Raw genomic sequence first — 11,333 nt, 5'->3', positions numbered from 1 at the left:
AAAAATGAAAAAAAAAAAAAAATTGTTATTCAGACAAGGACCGAACCCAGGTTGGCCGCGTCATAATCTAACGTACAAACCACTGTACCACAACAGCTGCACGTTTGATGGTGACTTATCTAGTTATATCATCATTAACCTGCATCCTGCTCACGAGGCTACGAGAAAATAGATAAAAAGAGCAGAGCTGCGGTAAAATAATGAATAAGAAGGCTGTGGTCAAGTAAATAAATAAATTATTTTTATAAAGTGTGACTGCTGAGAGCAACCGATTCTGGAACTAGGGACACCAGCCCTCGCGGCCAAAAAACGGACCGGCCCACCGGGAATTCTCCCGGTCCTCCCGATTAGCCAATCCGGGCCTGTGATGGACTCTCCACTATATTTTACAGTAGGGTGCATGTTCCTCTCCTGGAATGAGAAGATCTCTCTTACTCTTAGTTGCTGATCTCGGTATTAGTTTTACTCGATCTCAGTGCCACATTTGACACCATCAACCACAATATCCTCATAAATCGCTTAAATTCTACAGGTGTCCAGGAACAGGACTCTACAATGGGTTAAGTCATACTTGGCTGACCATTACCAGTTTGTGAATATTAATGGACAGCTTTCACAAGTCAGGCCAGTAAAATATGGGGTGCCTCAAGGGTCAGTTTAAGGCCCTATGCTGTTTACAATATACACGCTACCCCTGGGAGACATTATCAGAAGACATGGGATCAGCTTTCACTGCTACGCAGATGATACTCAATTATATATTTCAACTAAACCTGATGAGACGTCTGAGCTGTCTAAGCTAACTGAGTGTATTAAAGATGTCAAAGACTGGATGACCAACAATTTTCTTCTTTTAATTTCAGACAAAACTAAATTATTGCGCATAAATCCTGTACACAGCAGATCTCACAACTCAACTTGCAATTAGAGGGACACAGAGTTAGCGTTAGCTCTACGATAAAAGATCTGGGCGTCATATTAGACAGCAATTTAACTTTTGAAAATCATATATTCCATGTCACAAAAACTGCCTTCTTTTATCTGAGAAATATTGCTAAGTTCCGAATTATGCTATCCATCTCAGATGCTGAAAAGCTAGTCCATGCTTTTATGACTTCTAGGCTGGATTACTGTAATGCTCAGTTTGCTGGCTGTCCAGCATCCTCTATTAATAAACTTCAGCTAGTACAAAATGCAGCTGCCTGAGTTCTTAACAGGTCTAGAAAATATGATCATATCACCCCAATTTTATCCTCCTTACACTGGCTGCCTGTTAAGTTTCGTATTGATTTTAAAATATTGCTTCTTAACAATAAAGCTTTAAATAATCTAGCTCCTGTTTATCTAACCAACCTTCTGTCTTGCTACAATCCATCCTGCTCATTAAGATCTCAAAACTCAGGGCTTCAGGTAGTACCTAGAATAGTAAAGTCGAGTAAAGGGGGTCGAGCCTTCTCATTTACGGCTCCAAGACTCTGGAATAGCCTTCCTGATAATGTTCGAGGCTTAGACACACTCTCGCAGTTCAAAACTAGATTAAAGACCTATCTTTTTAGCAAATCATACACTCAGTGCATCACTTAGCGGTATGATATATGAATGTGCCCCATGCAGGTTTTTGCATATCGTTTATATACACTATGAACAGCGACATTTTTTTTCCTATTTCAACCTCTCAGACTATAGTGGCACTGATACGATCCAAGACCAGCGATGAGATGGTGCTAAGGTTTTCATAATCCTGGACCAGGCCATATCCTGAGCAGCTGCTGTGGTGGTCATGGAGGAGTGGAGAGCATGAGACTGAGTCCTGTGACGCTCCGTGGACAGATGAGTTTCATTGACGTCCAGCTTTTCCAGCACCTAGACTGCAGCTCTGCATAAGACGTTTGGCCATAGAAGAAATGGCCGTGCCCAACTTAATCTTTTTTCTCTCAAGGTTTTTTAATTCTTCACTTTCCCCAATCAGTGAAGTTTTTTGCTCGTCGCTGTCGCCACTGGCTTGCACAGTTGGGGATCTGTAGAGCTGCGCATTGATGGATTTGCTCTTCAGTGTTTGGACTCTCAGTAGTGATTATTAAACCACACTGAACTGAGCTAAACTAAACTGAATTTAAACACTAAAAACTAAACTGACACTATTTCAATTTACATTAGTCTTCTATGTAAAGCTGCTTTGGCACAATCTACATTGTAAAAGCGCTATACAAATAAAGGTGAATTGAATTGAATGTTTTTCCACCTGTTATTGTGACCAAATAACTCGATCTTAGGTTCATCTGTTCACATTATATTTTTCCAAAATTCATTCAGGCTTGTCCAGATGAGCCTTTGCATACCTCAAACGACTCTTCTTAAAGGCAGAATGCAGAAAAGGCTTCTTCTGCATCACCTTCCATTGAGCTGTTTTTGTGAAGAGTGTGCTGGACTGTGGCATGTTCTACAATGACATTACCAGCAGCAAGGTGTTCCTGAAGCTCTTTGGAGGTGGTCTGTGGTTCTGTGGTCTTTGATTTTGAAACGTTTTTCTTGGTCTGGCCTAGTAAAAAAGTCTTGATCAAACTAATTGAGTCATTTAAGCTTGTTTGAAACCTACAGGTAAGTGAGTTGAAGCAGGATTGGAACAAAACTGCGCAGAGCTGTGGCCCTCCAGAAACTGAGATTGACACCCCTGGTCCAGAGGAAGATTTTTACATTCGTCTATCCTATCTATTATTCTGTCCCATGTGGCTAATGAAATTTGTGTCAACTGTATGACCACGACCAACCTGCCCATAGTATATGGACTGATCATATTTCATTAAGTGTTTGTATTTCTTTTTTTAGCTGATGCTGTCTGTGCTTCATAACTTCAGGACTGAAGGTTCTTACATGCACCAATCTGTAGGATCAGAAAAGACTGGGAGCAGCCTGATGGAGCTGTCAGTCATAAAAGAAAGATGGTTGTCTGGTGCATTTATTAACGTGACATGCTTTTGTTATCTGTGTGTACAGTGTTCTGCAAGGCCGAACAATGCTTGAGAAATAGGAGATGTGCATCAAAATCACAGTGCACAAGCTGGACAACCTCAAATATCTACTTTCAATTGTGTTATTTTATGCATCTATCAGCAACACAGCAATGAGTTTATACTTGTGTTTAAGTTTCAAATGATATAATCTGTGTGTGTGTGTGTGTGCGTGTGTGCATGCATGCGTGCATGTGATGTTTTTTAATTAATCAGAATGCTTTTTAATGGGTAATAAATAATTATTTTGGTTTGGTTTGTTTGCGAGACTTAGAAACATTTGTGTTTAAGCAGGGAGAGAACTTTACTTCTGTGTCCAGTGGGTGACTTAGAGTGACCAGGTAGGTACAGATGATCAACACACACAGCAGATGCTGATCAGATCAAAACCCCCAAAAATGTATGATTATATTAATTGATAAATTGCGGAGTGTTAATCATCTATGTTAATGCTTGTGACGTGTCTTTATTTTGTAGATCAAAAACAGCAAAAGTTGGATGATGAAGATTGACATGTTCTTGGAGAACATTGGGCTCATGCACTGGCAGGTACATAGTGCAGTGTTTATAAAATATTTTAATGTCTGCTAGTGGAAAAAAGTAAAAGACTGCGTTGTTGTTGAACGTTTAGACCTTTTAAGTCTTGAATGTACTTTGTAAACAATGAGGGTTGGTGAGGGTGACCAGAAAACCCAGAAGGTTGGTGAAGGACTCTAGAAGCCAATGAGGGTTTATAAGGGTCACCAGAAGACACAGAGATTTGGTAAGAGTCACCAGAAGACAAAAATGGTTTGTGAGGGTCACCAGAAGACACACAGGTGACCAGAATACACAGTGGCAAGAGAAAATAATGAGAGTTGGTAACGGTCACCAGTAGGCACAGACGTTTGGTGAAAGTCACCAGAAGACAAAGAGGGTTAGTGAGGGTCACCAGATGACACAGAGGTGACCAGAATACACAGTGCTTTCTGTCTTCTTGGTGAGAGTGACCACAAGACACTGAGGGTTGGTGAGGGGCAAGACAAGATAATGAGGGTTGGCGAGGGTCACAAGAAGACAGAGGGCTGGTTAGCGTCACCAAGAGGGCACAGTATTAATGAGATCTTTGAAAATGAAAAGTGATCAATATTAGACAACAGGTTCTAGATTAGCACCAATAACTGGGATATTACAATCCAAGTTATTGATGAAAATTTAGAACCTGGTGACTGGTTTTCTAAATTATCAGACAAACCTCATAACCAGGCTAAGCCTTTCAGTTTTTACAGACTGTTATATGGTGAGCCGTTAATAAAGTGACTGAAACCCTCCAACAGCCAGTTGTGCAGATGAAAACCATGGCAAAATTTGGTAATTCCAAATCTGTGATTTCTAGAATGGTGTGCCTTGTCTTTAACTCATTCAAGACTCTTAGAAAGGAGATCATGCACAAAAAGGCAGAATAAAGCAGAGAAATGAATGTTCATCACTGCAGATTCTTGAAGCTGAATACATTGAGAGTGAAAGTCTAAGCAACAGTTTTGAACTAAACCTAATTATGAAGACAAAAAAAAGACAGTTTCTGTTGAGGTGTGTGTGTGTGTGTGTTACACGCTATTTGCAAGATAACACAAGATGGAATTATTGAAAATAAGTCAATATAATGAATCATGATTGTAATCCTCTTTTCAAAACAGTTCTAGCTTGTGTAAGCTTGATCAGTTCAAAATAATTCAGCTCTGCTGTTAAAGAGAACAATACTTGCCTGTATGTCCTTGTAAATTTCCTGCTGTAAACTTCAAACGTGTATTCGTTTTATTAGTCTTTTTTTTGTGTGTAAAATAGTAAAGTTGAGCCAAACATCTAGTTCCACAAACATCTACAACATGGTATAATCACAACTACTTAGAAATTTGAAAAAAGAAGGCACCGATACCAATCGTAATGATGACAGCTAATCAAAGCCATAGCTTTGCAACATTTAGTGCTCTTAAGGGTGAAGTTCAGCTGTGTGTTCAAAAAGCTCATTTGAGTATTTTACATTATCTGTAAGGGAAAGTCTCAATGTGCAGTGCAACCCAAAGAGGCTGTACAGAAACTTTCAGATGCAGAAATGCGGAACGACACTGTGTAAATTTGAGATCAAATAATGCCATTAGACTTATCCAAAACACATATATCATGTTTACCACTAATGAAACATATACCAACATGTCTGTGGTAGGACTGGTCTTGGTGGGTGAGTGATGAAAAACTACTGGCTTGCTGGAACTCAAATCGCCAAATTCAGTGAAACATATTTTCAAAAAAGCTCTTTCCGTATAATTAATCCACATATTTAAAATCTAAAATCCTTTCTTGACTTAAAATGTATAGAAATACATTGTGACAAGAATAAGAGTATTTTTCACAGTAAGTTTAATCCAGCATGAAAGTCACACTGAGAGCTTGTGTAGTATAAAGTATTAGCAGCTGGAGGAGTGTGGTTATCACTAGAATATCACACAGCTAGAAAAAGCCTTTCAGTCAATCAACTAAATATCCTTCAAACCATTGGTTGCAATCACAGTTCTATAGGGCATAACAGTGGGATACATTCCTTTCTTTCTCCTTGCCTTATAATATAGCCTTATAAAATAAAAGCTGTCACGACATGACACCAATGCTGTACTTGGTTATAAATACCTTGTTACACACCATCACTTTCTTCAAGGTCTTCTAATTGTCTCAAGGCAGTTATACATAACCAACATTATTTATTCTTGGCTACAAATCACAAGAGGAGGATAACGGAGAGGAAAATGAATATGAAATTTCATATCTCCTAACATTACCAAAAAGAGACATTGACACTGTACAGAAATTAAGATTCTATACTAGATTTCCATTAGTGTAAGTAATTTGGATGTAGACCCTTTTTATATTTCCAGGTTTCTCAGCAGCAGAATTGACCCTTCGCTAAGCCCAGCCCTCCTTAATTTACTGTTGTTATGCCTGGGACGTCTATTACAATATGTATGCACACATGTCAGACATTGCCAGGGATACAATTAGTCATTTTTGGCGAACAGGTGAGATATCCGAGAAAGAATTGTAGTATGCATTACAGGGGTCTATTCACAACATAATACACAACCAATTCGAAAATAATTTAATCAAAATTAAAGCTAGGTTAGCCTAGCCGCCTCATACGCTGCCCATTCAACAGCTTTGTTCATGCACAGCAAGAGAGGTGAAATTTAAAAATAATCTAAAAATAACGAATTAAACCATGATTTTTCTTTGCTTAGCCAAAAACCCTGATAGATTAATTGTTGTGCAAAAATATATAGCTTTACTAACCAACAAGGAAACACAAATGGACAGTGCTTCCACATAATTCATTTATAGAAAGAACAGCCAGAAAGGGCAAATTGATGGATTTGTGCCAAATATTAGCATCATTGACCCATAACAATGTACGGTACCTATAACTGTCAGTATGTTTGTGTGCTTTTTATACCGTTTCTATACTAATTTGCACTTAAGTGAAAAGAATAAATAAATTGAAATGCAAATCAAAGTATAAAGAGCAGAAGTGAAACAATAGATTTTCCCTACCAGCAAATATTAATCCAACACCAAATATAAAAGCAGACACTAACCTGCTATAACGTCATCACCAATGACTAAATCTCTAAAAGACGAATGAAAACATCAGTGAATTGTAGCTCTGACATGGGCATGAGGGATATAAATGCCTGAAAAACAGCTGCGGGTGAAGTATATTGATTGCAAGTGCTCAGTTTGTGATCATATCTCTGTTTGATTCTGTTGATATGTAATTTCAAATATTTGTAGCTTTAAACAGATGCAAATATGATTGCTAGTATGACTACTACTGCGAGAGCTTAAACGGAGCAGTGCTAATAATATCGAACGAAAAAAAAGAAAAAGACAGCTGGGAAACATAATCTGCTTTGTATTTTTGAAAAAAAACACAGTTTAGATTTTTTTACAGTAAGAGCTGTGTGAGCTATTGCCGTGTTTCAATGTATCTGTCAGAGATATCGAAAACAAAGCCAACTTAACACCACTCTTTTAGCGCCCCTCACAGAGCTTGATCCACACTGGCATTTCTTTCCTTGGGTTTTAGGTTTTGGAAAGGGAAAAAAAATCCACCACCCCATCCAAACTTTTAGGATATCGGGTATCAGATTTGCACAATTCATATGCACAACGCTATGATAGTTGAATAAACTTAAAATGCAGCAAATGGTAGAGCACAACAAATAAATTTTTTTGCATTCCAATGGCGTTATCCCGACTTGCAGAAAAAGGAAAAATATTATGTGAGACTGATAACGGCAGCCAGAAGAGAGAACAATGTCAAATTCACTAAGTATTTATTTTAGTTTATTTTTGTATTTTAATGCAAAGACAATATAATGCAAAGTGTAGTTTTATTAATGTACATATGCTTTTTTATCTAAATAAAATCTTTCAAGAATTTGTGAAGTTAATGACCGATAAACGCATTATTATTTTTTGATGTTTAATTTTGGGAGTCCGTTTCCCTATCAGCATCCAAAATAGTCTATTCTAGGCATGGGCTGTTATGGAGGAATGATAACCTTGGATAAAATATCATGTTTCATGCAGCCTGATCTCACGAGAAAGCGTAAGTATTTTACGTTTTGCCAGTTTAATGGCTAATTTGTACAAATTCGTACGATTTCAGTCGTACTAAATGATACGATTTTAAAAAGGAGGCGTGGCACCTAACGTAACCCCACCCCTAACCCCAACCCTAACCGTCATTGGGGGATAAGCAAATCGTACTAAATTGTACAAATTAGATTGTACGAATTAGCCACTAAATGAAAAAGTTACGAATTGCCGTGAGATTGTGTTGGTTTCATGGTATCACGGTATTACTACTCTAAAAAAGGTGTAAAAAAAACAAAATTTTAAACACAATATATTTTATTTTAGAAAACATTTAAAATATTTTGGAACAGTAAACATGTCAGGCTAAAAATTAAGTAAATAAAATAAATAAATGACATCTGCTATCTTCATTAGTTTCAAAAAAGATTTCTTTACAAAAAACACAAAAAAATCATACATATACCTTAGCAATGCTATAACCAAATCTATGCAGTTTTAAAACTTTTACTTTTCCAAAGCAAACTTAAAAACTGGGTATCTCCCCATGCCTAGTCTACTCGAGCAGAGAATACAGGATGCAATAAATATTGAAAACCAAGTCCACACTGTAGACTGGCATTCGAGGTTGTGTTTTTCCTTGTACTGTTGTAGTGCTGCAGTCAGCGTGAAAGAGAATGTTAATGCATGTTAACTTTTTTAGCACCGACTTGTGCTATAAGAGGTTTGAAGGAAAGAAAAAGGAGGAAATCTTTACACCTTGTCTTGGGGTCACAGCCAATCTGAATGTCAAGGGAACAGGTCTGAACAACAATGCCAGGTAACTTTATCCATCTAAACACGATTTAGATTTGAAATCTTTTCCACCTACAAGAATCAGACCTCTTTCAGGGCTCTGATAAGTATTGCACCATATGTGTAATCACTTCTGTCCTAAAGGTCTTTGCAGGGTCAATATTAGACCAAAAGATAACAAAACAGTCTGGAATTGTTAGATTACTGGTGCCTGAAGGAGTAGTCATGGCCGATAAAGGCTTTGTCCTTGACCAGGTGCTGTCGGATTGTTGGTGCAACTCATCATCACTCTATTCAAAAATGGTGCAGCCTTGAGGAAAAAGAACAGAGAAAAAACACAAAGTACTCCCTATCTAAAATACTGCATAGATATATGCCCCTTTTAATAAAAATAACAAAATATATTCGTGTTCAGGACACTACAGTTCATGTGTATTGTGCCCTTGTGCATATTAATGGTTTTTAGGTATATTTCCACAAATGAAAGAAAGTTATCTGAAACGTTACTACAAACCATCAGAATGAATATATATTTGTGTATTGTTTTTGTATTTTTTAATTTCTCCCTTTAATTATTCACAAAAGAATATTAGTTTTTTTTCTTATTTGTGTATGTATTTTGTGTATATTTATTATATAATCACTTTGAAGTTTATTATTCATGTAATTTACAATACTTTTGCAATTCTTGACAGGTCATGCCGACAAAGCTCTTTTGAATTGTATTGCATTAAAAAAAGGGTCTAGTTTACTCTTCATTTCCATGATCTTGACTAATTTTTTGAATTGTGGTGCACTTTTGGCACTTTTGATATAGTCATTCCAAGGCCGTTCCATGTGTCATTGTGTCATCTGATGCCCAGACAGAACCAACCATCAATAAACTGTGATTAGGAGTTATTACGGCAAAACATGTTATTAAAGAACACATATTCCCTAAATTAAAAACTTAATGCAAGTTCAAGTTTCCAATTTATGTGAAACACACCAGAGATTGAAAAACGCTGAGCGTGTGTAAAGATGTACAGACATCTGAGGTGCTAAATAATAACAAGTACTGTACAGTGAAGTGTTAATATCTATTTATATATTTGTGAATTTCTTTGTTCTGCATGTGGGTTGATGAATCAATTATGCCACTGAACAGAACATACAAGTAAAACTGAATGATTATTATTATAATGTTAGATTATGGAGATTTTCTAAATATAACTTCAATGTAGTTGTGCTTAGAAGATAAAACATTAGTGCTCTGCATTTCAGTTGTATCATTTGTAATAATTGAGGAAACATGCTTGTAGATAAAATTGCAAGAGAACGACTGCTAATCAAATACAGAGAGACAGAGAAAAAAATCATAAATGATTATAGTCAGATCCTTAAATAGGAGTCTTAATAAACCATCAAATATTCTTGTTCTAAACATGCTTGACAATATGTTTCGGTATATTAACTGTCACTAAACTATATTAAGTGGGTGTCTTCTGGATATCATAATAATGACATTATAACAGTCATTTTTTTGTTCAGAAAAAAAATTCTCATTACACTTTTAATATTAAAACCATTTCATCTATGACATATAGGGCTGTATTATAATCATATATGCACATGATTTAAAGCACACAGTGCAAATGCACTTAAGGGGTGTCCGAATCCACTTTTGCTATTTAAGTATAGTGCATCCAACACAGTCTAATAGTGTTGTCCTTATTCTCATGGGTGTGTTTTGGGCATTAAATCCATCAGAGTCTCTTCTCCCATTATCTTTAAGAGCGAGTACTTTGTAACTGGCAAAACTGAACACTTCACTAGCGAGGAAAAGAATCTGCTCGTGACATTTTAATCACTTAATTTTTCATATTTGAAGATAATACTGGGCTCCTGCACATCCCTGTGAGTCTAATAAGCAATGAATACAAGCACTGAGGACAACCCTAAAGGAGCAAAAGATACCTGCACTGGCTTGAAACTACCCAAAAACACTTAGGGTGCTTTCACACGTGGTTCAGTTGCCTGGACTGAACCAGAGTTCGATAATCTCCCCTTGCCACCTTCTTGGCTGGTTTGTGTTCACACCGTTTTTTTCCTTCTGAACCCTGGTATGGTTTCGTCATTAAGCTGCGGTGGCGTGTACAGCTGTTGCTAGGTGACAGCCATGTAAGCAAAGAGCAAAATGGTCATTCTGCTTTTACTGAATCTTTTGCTTTTGTTACCAAAACCAAAATACAGAAAACCACTTGCATCTATCTGCCGCAAAAAATGCTGTTTAGCTTGATTGTTGCTGTCTGTGTGTGTGAATGAGAGAGAGAGCTTGGTGCTGTCTGTGTGTGTGTGTGTGTGTGAATAAGAGAGAGAGAGCTTTGTGCTGTCTGTGTGTGTGTGTGTGTGTGTGTGTGTGTGTGTGTGTGTGTGTGTGTGAATAAGAGAGAGAGAGCTTTGTGCTGTCTATGTGTGTGAATGAGAGAGAGTGTGATGCTGTCTGTGTGTGTGTGTTTATACTTATCTATTATATGTGTTGTTAAACGGGGTGGGTCGGGCTGCAGGACAACAAATGCTGAATATAAGTGGGAGCGGTGGGGTTCTGACTAAAACCTGGTGGAAGCAGGATACAAAATTTAGTCCCATGCAGATCTCTAACACAGACATCCACACACTAATAAACATTATGAAAACTAAAGTTTGTTGTAAAGTTGGAAGTTCAGTTCCCTTATTTGGTACCCCAGACCACCTCCTTCAGGTGGACTTGGGTACGGTTTGTTGTGCCCACTTGAATTTAGAAGACAACGTTCACACTAGCTAAACGTACCATACTCTGATGTCAAACAAAACCGGGTGCAGACCAAAAGTGCTAGTGTGAAAGCACCCTTAGTGTATTGCACCGGGTGTATGATAGGGCCTTAT

The sequence above is a fragment of the Danio rerio genome, chromosome 1 (genome assembly GCF_049306965.1).
Source record: "Danio rerio strain Tuebingen ecotype United States chromosome 1, GRCz12tu, whole genome shotgun sequence".
Classification (NCBI taxonomy): domain Eukaryota; kingdom Metazoa; phylum Chordata; class Actinopteri; order Cypriniformes; family Danionidae; genus Danio; species Danio rerio.
This window is presented reverse-complemented; position numbering follows the sequence as displayed.